Here is a 13,643-nt window from a genome sequence, read left to right as displayed (position 1 = left end):
TATCCGTTTCAATTTGTCGCATAAAACCATTATAACATCACAATTTTTAAACAAAAAAAGTTGAAAAAAGTCTTTAACCTTGATTTTTTGAATCTTTTCCCATTATATTGCTCAAAATAAAAATAATTCCCACTATACATTAAATGGGAAAATATTTCCCATAATACCGTCCACGTGGAAATTTGATTTTTTAAAAAATTTTTCAGATAAACCGCCACTTGAGTTGGCGGTTTGCCTTAAGAACAAAACTGCCACATGAAGTAGCGTTTTGATGAAGGCAAACCGCCATCTCATGTGCGCGGTTTGGTCCATGGTAAACTGCCACCTCATGTGGCGGTTTGCTCTGTGCCCTGCAACTTTTTTTTTCTTTCATTTCCCCTAAATAGTTAGCGCAACTTGCATTAAACTAGTTCAATACAATCTATTCCATAATAATCAATTACGAACCAGCTTGATTTGAAAAAATTAATTATGAAAATAATGCGAAGATATATTACAATCATGGAAAGTCATACAAGAAGTTCAAATCATATAAGAATTTACAAAGTTTGTTAAACTACAATCTCCGACCCCTTTTGTTTTGCGCACCGGTGGATGATGATGGTGTGAACTCGTCAACCTCCGCAATGACATTAAGAAAAGGAGCTCATCTTTGACTAGCACGCTGATATGTGATGATCCTTTGCGGAGGCGATGAATTTGGAGGAGGAGTGGTGATGGAAGCTGGAGGAACGAATGGCGACATAGTACTGGATGTCGATGGTGATCTGGAAGACCGACCTCGAGTAGATGCACGCTGGCGACCTCTTGTGGACCGAGAACTGGATCCTCTGGAAGAGCTACTTCGGTGGGCTGAACTCCGTGGAGAAGGAGTGTGGAATGTGTCATCTACCTCGCCAATGATGGGTGGAGTCGGTATGAGGTACTCATACCCCGCCTGACTCAATGCATCGGTCAATGACGCGTTAATAGAGCCTAGGGTCTGAGAACATAGCTGATACCCCATATCAACTGGCGATGTAGTGTCATTGCATTGTATGAGCACCGATCGGATGCGCTCAGCCTGTATGTTATCATTATATTTTTAAAAGACTCACATTAAAGTATTACTATATGTTATAAGTGTTGAAAGAAGACGTACCAGTAACGTTGATGTCGGATGGTAATGTGATCCTGGCTGCGCAAATATGGTGTTCATTAGGCGTAATATGGATATACGCCTGTACCAACTCATGTACATACCAGAGCTATGACCTGTGAATTTATCTCCTCGAACCAATCGAGATGCTCGGTCATTCCACGCATCTACATGTGATCTATGTCGTACGACGTAGTTCTTGTCCCCAGTCCTCCGATCGATCGCATGTAGTTGAGGTTGGTTGTCACAGGCATGCGGAATAACCTGCTCCAAACCAAATTGATGCATGACACGATCCGGGAGATGTAGCTCGATGATGTCAAAGAAAATAAGTGGACAACGCGATCTCCAAATCTCGTGGCCCGATGTACATATGTGTGGCAGAGCGTCCATCTTAGCCACTGTGCAAGGCTGCCATGTCATTTGTAATAGAAATCAATATGCTAAGTAATATATACAATTTATTCATAACTAATACAAATAGTAAATGTTAATAACCTGCTCATCCCGTTGTCGATCAAGTGCGTCTCTGTAGTAGACGAGAGTATGTGGGGAGTGGTACCTCGAAAGATATACGCGAAGCCAGCTGCAAACAAATGAACATTGTTTAACATTTTCATGTATCATATAGTTAAATTATGAATTTGAATAGTGAATTGAGTGTTGCTACCTTACTGCTAAAGGATCCATCCCACGACGATGCTGTGAACCTAACACCGGTTCAAAATCCTCCGCGTCATCTTCCTGATCATGTTGCCCATCGGGTCGAATTGTCCTAATTAAGGGCCTCCCTATATGAATATGCTCCCATGACCATATCTGTAACAACATCAAGCAGCCACCAATGTCCTTGGCCTTACGAGATGCTCGACATAAGTTACGATACAGATATGCTAGGGTAGCACTTCCCCAACTGTATTCATCTACCTGCTCCAAGTCTCCCAGTAGAGGGAGATAGATCAACTACACCGAGTCACCGCTCTTGTCTAGAAACAAGATGTATCCAAAAAGGTACAAGATGTACACTCGCGCATGTCTATCAACCGTAACATCATCCGCGTCATCCTTTAGCGCGCTAAAATGCTCTCGGAGCCAAGTCAGCTTCAATGACGATCCAATGATGATCTTCGGCTGTGTGGGGTCTTGAGGGTTTTCAGGCCAAGCCCCTAGTAGCTCATGAACTAATGATGGCCAATTTCCCTCTCCATGACTTATCACTGCATGTCCTTCAATGGGCAGTTCCATTATAACTGCCACATCTTGCAACGTGATCGTTGCCTCCCCAACTTTGAGGTGGAAGGTATGAGTCTCCGGCCTCCACCTCTCCACCAATGCAGTGATAAGAGCTCGGTCAAACTCTAAGCCCCCGCCCAACAACCTGTGAATGTATCTGAAACCAGCTAATTCGACTACCTCTAATACCCTGTCATCCACCTGCCAATGTAACGTAGTCGCCTGCTAGTGCTGACGAGTAACAAACTGGGTAGTGGAGCCCTCCCAGGCAGCTAAGCTCCTGTGTGTCGCCTGAAGCGTAAGCACTGATGGATCAACTGGGCCCGGCATTGCCATTATCGCTGTTACATACATAAGTGTTATAAAAATCACATAAATATTATCAGACTCAACATGATATTACAAGATATTAAAAAAAACATACTTCGTTGACTTTCGAGGGCATGTTTTCTTATTATGACCACTAAATCCACAAAAGCTACATGTGTTACGCGGACGCGCCAATGGTGCATCCATTTCGTTCCGTATATGAGTTGATCGCGGACGACCCTTTCCGCGCATCGTTGAGGGATCTGGAACAACTGTAGGACCATTCCAAGGATCACAGGTGAACATGTCTGGAACAGGCATAAAAGTCTTCTTATATGTCGATACGTATTTTGTAGTGCGAAACGAAGGGTCCACATAAGCATCATACGAAATGTTACGAGCTCGACATTCTGCAAGAACATGTGAGCACAGTAACTTGAACATGGTTGGTTTCTAACAGGAGCATGACGTTGCTGTGAGGTCAACCATGTAGTTTTTTCCACCTTTTCCTGCTATCCTGTTGCCACAACCAGTGGTGACCTCAGATATCCCACGTACTGTGTCATATATCCTAACATCATGAAAGCGTGCTTTTTCAGCATTCTTATCAATCATATCAGTTGGTTTCTTGGCGTACACATGTCCATTCTCTAATCTTTTTCTCCCTAAATCCCTCCTTGTGGCAAAGTATTCATTAACCCGGAAGAATGTCATCCTAACCAATGAAGTGATTGGGAGTGACCTCGCCCCCTTCATTACGCCATTGAACGCTTTAGACATGTTTGTAGTTTTCACTCCATATCGATGCCTACCGTCATGAATCAAAGTTCATTGGCGCTCAGGAATAGAACCATCCACTAAGTACTTATACGCGTCCTCATTAAACTCTTTAAGGCGATTCATGTAGAAATTATATTTCCGAATCTTTGTCTGTTCAGAAGCTTTTCCAAATAAGTTTTTAACTGCTATGTTTTTGAATTTCTTATGCACGTTCGAAGCTAGATGACGTTTATAAAACCGATGGAATACAAATAGCTCTTCCCAACCTTTTCCAACTCTATTCATTGCATGAAAAATTCCCTTGTGACAATCAGATATAACACATAAGTCGTCCCTCTTAGTGACATAATGCCTTATACAATCCAAGAACCAATTCCATGTGTCGTTGCTCTCTCCCTCCACAACGGCAAAGGCAAGTGGGAACAATTGAGAATTTGCATCTATCGCCATAGCAATCATAAGTGTGCCTCTATACTTTCCGTACAAATGTGTACCATCTGTAGAAATAAGGGGACGACAGTGGGGAAAACCCATAATCGATGGTCCGAAAGCCCAAAAAATTCGCTGAAACATCACTCTGATAGGATCTATTGTCGGTTGGACTTCCCATTGCACCACTGTTCTTGGATTATATTGCATTAATGCCTGCAGGTACCTTGGAAGCTCCTCAAAGGACTTATCCCAATCCCCAAATACTTTTGTTATAGCCTTATTTTTGGCCAACCAAGCTCTCTTATATGTTATAACAAATCCGTATTTATTTTTTACAAAATTAACGATTGTGTTGGACCTCTTGAGTTTTGATGATGACTACACTTCATTTAATCAAATATGATTTAGAGATTGTGTGTAGGTCGATATCCGGTCTTGACTATGATCGTTGATAGTACCTATGACTTGGTTCATGGAAATGTACGTGTCAAAAGGATCCAAAAGATGTTAGAAGAAGTATATCGCTTAGGATGTAAAATGGAGACAGAAGGTCTACTGTTCCCAAGTTGGATGTTCTAACAAAACTGGAAATTAGAGACAGCGCACTGTTCTTGAACTGGAGTCAGCCTATGTCCACTGAAAATTCTGATTATTATTTTTTAATTATTATCTTTAGTTGATGTATTAATTAAAGTTAATTTGTTGCATTAATAAATTATTAAAGTTAATCGGCAAAATATTTTCTAAAATATCTAACGTGTGATTTTCCAAATATAAGCCTTTATTTTAGGATCTATGTTTAGTAAATGACTAAATTTAGCTAAGAAGGAACATCAGCTGATTTTAAGGGATCCTTAGCTATTATTAGCTAAAGCTAACCGTCCCTAATATTAGTAATAGGTAACCGTCCCTATTATTAGCTAAAGGCAACCGTATCTAAATTTAGCTAAAGTAAACCGTGGTTATTATTGAAAAAGGGAACTGCAGCTAATGTTAGTATATGGGAAATGCTGCTAAAGGAAATAGTATCTATTATTAATAAATGGGAACATCGGTTATTGTTAGAAAAACCGTGCACTTGAATTGGTCAAGTCTAATGCCTATTTTAGAGACTAACCGTAGGATGACCTTGGATATTAAGATCCACATTATTTTCCTTATTATTTGGGAGAAGGGAGTAATGGTTGGTTTATTCCTTTTTATTAGGGAAATTGACTCTATAAATAGTGGACTCGGTTGTTCCTCAAAACTTGCCTTAGTATGAGCCATTAAGTCATACGTGATTTTAGGAGAACTTTTACAAGAAAATTTTGTTTTAAAATTGCCAATTAATTTAATATTTTCTTGTGCAATTTATTGATTTTATTTTTAGAGAATTTTTATCCTTTTGTAAGGGATTTTGAGAGAAATTAGACTTCGGTGAGTCTAAAGGGGAATTTGATAGCTTTTAGTGAAGCTAGTGTGGAGTTTAGCTTTTAGTGAAGCTAAGTTTGTTGCTTTGAGTGAAGCAATTTGAGAGAGAAGAGTGAAGTAAGGTGATTAATATAATTGTAACGAGTTGCCTTAAACATAGTGGAGAATTTAGAAATCCCGTGGGGTCGTGGTTTTTTCCTTCTAATTAGGCCTAGAAGGTTTCCACGTAAAAATCGTGTTGTCTCTTTCATTATTTCGTTCTAAGTTTAAGCTTTATTTATTTTATTTAATTTCGCAAAAACATGGCAAAAACGCTTAAACTCGTAACAACAACAATTCAACCCCCCTCTTGTTGTTGTTCCCGTCTCTGACTAAGTCTACAAATTGACTTCACCTTGAATGCTGGATCAACTCTGATCATATCCACGATAAGATCAGCAACAAATTCAGAAGTAAGGAGGGGATGGTCGTCACTGTAATGTGCTGAGCAATCCTGATTATGACCCTTATGTCACACAATCTTAAACGATCCCGTTGCGGTCATAACAGCTCGCATCCTCCATTCACAACCTATATCCTCCGCATTAGTGCATTGGATAACGTACTTTGAAGGCTCCGACTCAATTACACGGAAATTTCTATTGTTAGAAATCGCCCATGCTTTAACATTCTTCTTAAGGTGATCTAAGGAGCTAAACTCTTGCCCTATCCTAAAGTCTTCATTTTCATTCATGGAGTTGTTATCGTTCCAGGTCATCCATGCATCAATCAATCTTTGATCAACATCATCAATTCTAAGTCAGTCTTGAGATGGAGCACCATCTCTAATCGCTGCATCTAGAGCTTCTCTTCTTTCATCATCCTTCTCTGAATCAGAATCAATATGCTCTTCCTCCTGATCTAAAGAATCAACCTCGTTCGCATTACGCCTACCCAAGTGACTCGTGAAAATGGTGTTCATTACACCACCACCAATGCCACGTGAATGAGTTGGAGAGGAAAGCTCATCCAAGTGCTCCTTAACATAATTTGGATTACTTAACATTTCTGTGAATGTATCATGGCGTACACTATGACCTGATTCTGGAAGTTCCATGCTAGTCATGACTTCCCTCGCATTATCCAAATTTGCAACCAATTCAACATATACCTCCATTGCCGTTCCAGGGGCTTGTGATGCCGCATAAGCAAGAGCACTTATGCTTTCATCATTCTTAATCGGGATTAACTAATTTTTCCCAGTCACCAGATATTTCATCTCCATTTTTAACATAAAAGAGTTGCGATCACAACCAATTACATCACAGATTTTGCTATGAAACACCTCAAAATTAGTATTCTGACGATGGATAAAAATCACTGTATTTATCCTCCATTATACACAACATCGGATCCAGTATAACTTACTTCCCCACCCCAATACACTATAACGGGATAATGATCCATATTCTGCAAACACAAACATGTTTTTCATGTGATTTCACATACACTTTATTGTTGATTATGAGTAAGGGAAGTGTAAATGTGAATACAAGAATTTGTCATATTAAGTATTAGAACACTTGTTAGAACTTTCAATTCAAATATAAAGCTAAAAATACCATGAATATATACTAAAACCATTAAACTAACCCAACAAAGTAATATACGTTCGTTGAAGCATTTCATCAAACACTTTGTATGCATACAAACCAAGTCATAAAATTCAACTACAAATGTGTAAAATGTAAGCTTAAATCATGAAATCAAGAGAATGTAACAAACAATCAATGTATTTATAACTTCAAATGATAACAATAATGAACAAAATTTTCATTTTGCAAATTGAAATAAATTAGGGTTTATATTAATACCTTAAATGATGATGAAAATGAACAAGTAAAGAAGGAGAAGATGAGAATGTAGTTGATTAATTTAGTTGAATGAGAAGAATTGTGAATATGAAGTAAATGAGGATTGAAGAAATTTTTTTTTAAAGAAGAACCGGCAGTAGGGAGTAAGGAAGAACAAGTGACATGAAGTGACCAAATAAAAACAGAAGCTGCTGTTTTGTACAGCTACAAAACCGCCACTTCAAGTGGCGGTTTGCTATATTAATTTTTTTTTATAAAAAAAAAGAGAAAACCGCCATTTCATATAGCGGTTTACATAACATTCCTAAACAAAACCGCCATTTCAACTAGCGGTTATATTAAAAAAAAGAAAAAAAAACTTTCCTACGTGGACGGTAAAGTTGGAAAAACTTTCCCATTTAATGCAAAGTTGGAATTAATTTTTTTTGGGCAATATTATGGGAAAAGATCTCATTTCTTATCTGTGTCATACTCTTGTTTTTAATTTCATGTGATATTCTGAACCATTAGTTTTCCCACGTGGTTGATAAATATTTTTAAATTTATTTGTGATTTCGACCTTTCAACTTTTCTCTAAATAAAAGATAATTTTTTTTGTCAACTTTACACTATTTTTACCCATCGTAACCGATAAAGGTTGGAGTCATAGGTTGTCAATTTGTTAAATCTAAAGTAACACTTTTCGATTGTTAAATGTTTTATGTGAATAAAACTTGAAGAGATTACAAGCACCACTATGAGATTACAAGTCTTTGCTACCTAATACAAATTTCTAGGAATTAAAATTGCAAAATTTAATTAACTTAAAATAAATAAATAAATAACCTTAAAACCGAAGATATACTTTAAGACAACACTGTCTACGGAAACTTGATACCAAACCGAGACACTATCTAGTTTTCCTAAAAGCGTTATTTCACCTACTTGGTGCCTAGGCTTAAAACCTGGAATACACTTTTGAGATACAATGGTTTGCAATTAATTATAAACACTATATAATTAATCTTTGTAAAGTATTAGAGATTATATTGAACAATCTTAGAAACAGAATGAAAAGAAGTGATCAATTTCCTTCACACTTAATAACTTGTAGAGAATTTTATTTGAGGAGGTTGAGAGGAATAATATTGCAATAACTTAAGGTAGTGTTTGGTAACGAGTACTTCATTTGCAATTTTTGAATTCATTGTTGAAAATTCAAAAACATGAATTTTAAATTCAAATTTAGCGTTTAGGAAATATTAAAATTTTCAAATCCAAAATTTCAAATTCCAAATGTTGTTTGTCAATCTTTGTAATTACAAATCATTGATTTCAAATTCTAACACTGTTTGGTAAATATATGCAATTGCAACTACAAAATTCAATTATCCTTGCAAAATCACCTAATATATGAAGTACATGATAAGGTAAAATATAATACTAGCATACCGATTGCACTCAAAATTTGAGTGTGTGATCATCCTAAGAGATAGCCCATAATTGGCCCCACAAATTCATTCCTTTACAACTACTATTGAACTTTAAAATCTAGCTAGAAAGACTAATAAACTATTGTACTACTAATGAACTAAAATTCCTAGAAAATTACTACGAGTGAAGACATAATATTACCCAATCCAACATTTCATTTTCAGGTAAAGTCGTAAGCATTTCAAACTCTTCTATATTGTTCAAAAATCGCTTCACTGCCTTCAACACTTCCTGTCGATCAAGTCCGACAACTCTTGAAACAACATCGTAGACCTCTTTAGAATCAGGCTTTGGAGGGTTTCTTGATATCATATACTCCTTAAATGTTTCCGCAAAGTTAGTAACAACATCAGCAAGACGATCCCTCTGTAATTTCTTGCTTGAAGACTCTCCCGAAGGTGCATCAGAGATGTGGGCACCTTGAATTTCAGTCTCCAAAGCAGCAGCTAACTCTTCGTGTTGCTCAACACCATCACAAATCACTCTATCCACTGACACCAAAGCACAAATGTCATCCCAATTCTCAATCCTTTTATACATATATGCTGAGGCATTTGGATTATCCTGCATAACATTGAAAAAGAAAGATGCCAAAATTAATCATTAATAGTCAATCCATATAACACAACATTATCACGATAATTCACAGTTAATCCATTAAGGGAAAGTGCACAAAGTGTCCAACATAAGGATATAATCTCATTGTGTTTGATTGACAATCAGAAAAGCATACCTTACAATATTCGTTCCATTAGGCAAAATCATTCATACCAATCTCAAGCATCTTTTTCTCATCATTCCACGTAAACTTAGTGTAAGTTTGAATGTCGGTGATGATTGCATGATGTTTCTTCCATACCTTAATCCTATTTTGGCATGATCCATCATAATAAATTTGCCCAAGTCATTCCTTAACTTATCAACAACAGCTTGGTAAGCTTGCGGCTTGAAATCACCTTCACCTTTATTCCCCTCATTTATTTGGTCAATTAATGTTGAAGCGAGAATTGCATTCATTTAGGGAGTCCAAGATACGTAACCTCTCTTTGATGTTGAGCTTGAACCCAACTGTCTTTTCATTTGTTTGTTCATTATGATAGAGAAACTACAAAATGAGTCAAAATGAGAATTGCATCCATTTATTTGTTCCTTAACACTATAGCAATATTTAATATTGAAGCAAGTTATTACAAGGTGATTGTTACATTGTTTTATTACTTGCTTGTATGTGTTGTCTATCAAATTCTAATTGAATGGAACATGTCACTTTACAAAGTTTCTGACAGATTAGTGCGTAAATGTAAAGCCTATAAAATCAAGAAAGAATTGAACAAAATTAACAGCAAAGACAGTTGAAATTTCAATAATCTAGAAAGTTCTAGCCACAGTATGGGACAACTAGCAGAAATGCAGAACATACAAATAAAGAAGCCTATAAAACTATTGTACTTAATTAATACCATATTCAAAACTATTATGTAAAACCTATAAAACCACCCTAAGCTTCAATCATACACATCAATGCATTGTATTATCTTCGATACCACATCTGATGGCTCCTTAAGTAGTTTAATGCTTCTTCAATCTCTCCCACTTTAATTGTTACTAGGTTAGGCCCTTTGCCTTTGGTAACCCGCAAACATTTTTCTTGCAAGCTCATTTCTAAAATTATTCCCTTCGGGTGATGAACGCACAAGTGAAATGTAAGCTTCTTCCTCTTCTTCATCAATTCCGGTTACATTTGATAACTCGTTATCTACCTCATGTAATAGATCCCCTTCTTTCAGTTTCTCTTCCCTCAAGAAATTACGGAGTATAAAACAAGCATTTATAATTCTAACTTGAGTCATCTTTCCAAAAAAACTCGGATGTCTAAGAATACTCCTACTTTTCTTCAATAACCCAAAGGCTCTTTCAATTGTGTTTCAAGCCGAGGAATGCCTCAAGTTATAAATCTCCTTATAATTTGTTGAAGTAATCCCTCGCCATAAATTTAAATGATACCGAATACTTTTATGAGTAGCTAAGAACTCTTCACCATTAGTGAATCCCAAATCAACAAGAAGAAATTTATTCCTAGGTATTTTCAGTCCATTAGGCCTCCGAAGAGCATCGCGAAGGATGCGAGGATCTAAAGCCGATCCTTCCCAACCAGGTAAAGCATATGTGAAACAAAGATTTGAATCACAGGAAGCTAGGAAATTTGTGCTTATATCCCCCTTTCTATCTCAATAGCGGGGTCCATCCTTAATAGGCACTGTCATTTTTATATGGGTCCCATCAAGGGCTCCAGCCTCCAACAACACCCCTAAAGTACCTCCACTTAATATCCTCAGAACAATCAGTATTGTGAATAACTGGTTTAATATAGTTATTTCCTAGTTTTAATACGACGTCAAGTACGATGTGAAACTGAAGACTCATTGTCTCTTCTGAAGGAGCGAAGATCCCTTGTGCTACTCTATTTTTTAAATCATGGGCAAGAATATGAAGGAACATTGCAACAATTTTTTTCACCATTACATATCTAGTAGTGTTTAATCCTCCATTGATTTGCAAAACGTTACATAAGTTTTCAAAGCAGTGTGTGTCAAAACGCAATTGATAGCAACATATCCTATCATTCTTCAAGTCTAACATCTAAAAGGCCCTCTTTTGAGCACGAAAATTTTCATCCCAAGAGACCTCTCTCACCCTGTACTTTTGACTATATTGTGCTCCTAAACTACTAAAATCAAACTCACAAATGACAAAACATTATCTCTATCATCTTCATTTTTCCTTGCACGCTTTCACGACTCTTGAATAATTAATTCTTTTGACATATTCTACAATTAAAAAAAAAAAAATTATTTCTTAGCATTTGATATTTAAAGGATGAAATATGAAACAAAAATCATCATAGAGCTTCCGCGTTGTTAATCATGAATAATCAATAACAATATAACATACTCTTCTTGAACCAAACATGATGTCACAATAATTTAAGATATAGTCATGATGTAAAAATGCGATCGCGGTTCCGGTTACTTGTCCCATTTATTTTTTTTGTCCCTATTTATTAATCACTTTTAATTTGTATTTTATTCTTAATCTATAAGTTAAATATTAAGAGTTAAAATGCTACCTCGACAAGTGTGAAAAAATAGGACAAGTAAAATAAATAGAAGGGAGTATTATTATAAAAATAATCAAAAAATTCATGAGGTATTAAGCGTGCAGCCACCACAATCATAATAACATGGGATTCTTATAGAAACAAGCAGAAAAGTCGATTCAATCAACTTTTTGCAGAGTACTATACTATCCTTTCTCATCGTTTTCTTATCTTCCCACCAAACTACCCATCTATTCCATTTTCAAGCACTCAAAGCTTCACGCCCTAACCTTACATCAGTGTAATAGTTTCTCAGTCACATTAGTAAGTATTTTTTAGTTATTTTTTCATTTGGTTGCGTATTTTGGGGTAGTATTGTTGGTTTTGACATGATTTTGCCCCAAACAAATGCAAATCGCCACCGTCACAAGCGACAAGTTTGGTTCAAAAGGCCTATACCGTAATGTAGAAATGGGTTTCAGAATGGTATACTGCAAAATCGTTCCAACTCGCCCGTTTCGAGTCAATTCGGGCGAGTTTTTGCACCATGTTCTATAGTAATGTAGAAAAAAATACTTAACATGAAATAATAACTATGGTTTTATGAAATATGCCAAGAATTAAGATCAAAAATATTTGGAGATTATCAAAGTTCAGTTAAAATGATTAAATAAGCTATAATTCCATAGAAATGGAGCAACACGTAACTCGATTTCTCAAATAGGAGCCTCTTGTTGTGGCTATCTGTTGTTCAGTTTGAGTTTCCAACGCCAAACGTGCACATCTTGCTTGTACTCGAGCTTGAACAATAATCAACCATTAATGGTTGTGTTCTCTTATTACAGAAGCTTGTAAAGAGAGAGAAAGGGGTAAAAAATTAGGGTTTATAGAAAAATTGAGAGAGGAATTGAAAAGAGACAAAAAAATTTAGAGATACAAAAATAGTGGTTAACAGAATTTCCACATGACAGGGTCAAAGGCTGTATTTTGAAGTGTAAAAATTTGGCCAATTTATTACTTGTTCTAAGATTTCAAAATAAATGATCCATTTCTAAATTACAAATTCTAAACTTGCCAAACAAGATTTTAGCTCAATTCAATATTTGGATTTCAATTACATGTTGCCAAACAAGCCATAAAATAATTAAGAAATTGCACTCATTAATTAATGTGTCTCACATAAGAGATATTGGATATATATATATATATATATATATAATATTATTATATATATATATATATATATATATATATATATATATATATATCTATATATATATATATATATATATACATACATATATATATATATATATATATATATATATAATATATATATATATATAATATATATATATATAATATATATATATATATATATATATACATATATATATATATATACTATATATATATATATACATATATATATATATATACATATATATATATATACATATATATATATATATATATATATACTATATTATATATATATACAATATATATATATATATCATATATATATATATATATATATATATACATATATATATATATATATATAATATATATATATATATTATATATATATATAAATATATATATATATATATATATATATATATATATATATATATATATATCTATATATATATATATTATATATATATTATCATATATATATCTATATATATATATATATATATATAATATATATATATATATATATATACATATATATATATATAATACATATATATAATATATAATACTTATTATATATATATATATACTTATATTTATATATATATATATATATAATATATATATATTATATATATATATATATTTATATATATATATATATTATATATATAGATATATATATATATATAATATAATATATATATGT

The 13,643-nt window shown here is 34.5% G+C and overlaps 1 pseudogene; it reads left to right on the top strand.

Annotated features, from left to right (window-relative positions):
• Window positions 1-12,136: 12,136 nt before the first annotated feature.
• The window catches only part of LOC130808133 (DNA-directed RNA polymerase subunit beta-like), a 57,216-nt pseudogene continuing 55,709 nt past the window's right edge, over window positions 12,137-13,643 (top strand).

This window comes from Amaranthus tricolor, chromosome 1 (assembly GCF_026212465.1).
Source record: "Amaranthus tricolor cultivar Red isolate AtriRed21 chromosome 1, ASM2621246v1, whole genome shotgun sequence".
In the NCBI taxonomy this organism is placed as follows: domain Eukaryota; kingdom Viridiplantae; phylum Streptophyta; class Magnoliopsida; order Caryophyllales; family Amaranthaceae; genus Amaranthus; species Amaranthus tricolor.
This window is presented reverse-complemented; position numbering and strand designations above follow the sequence as displayed.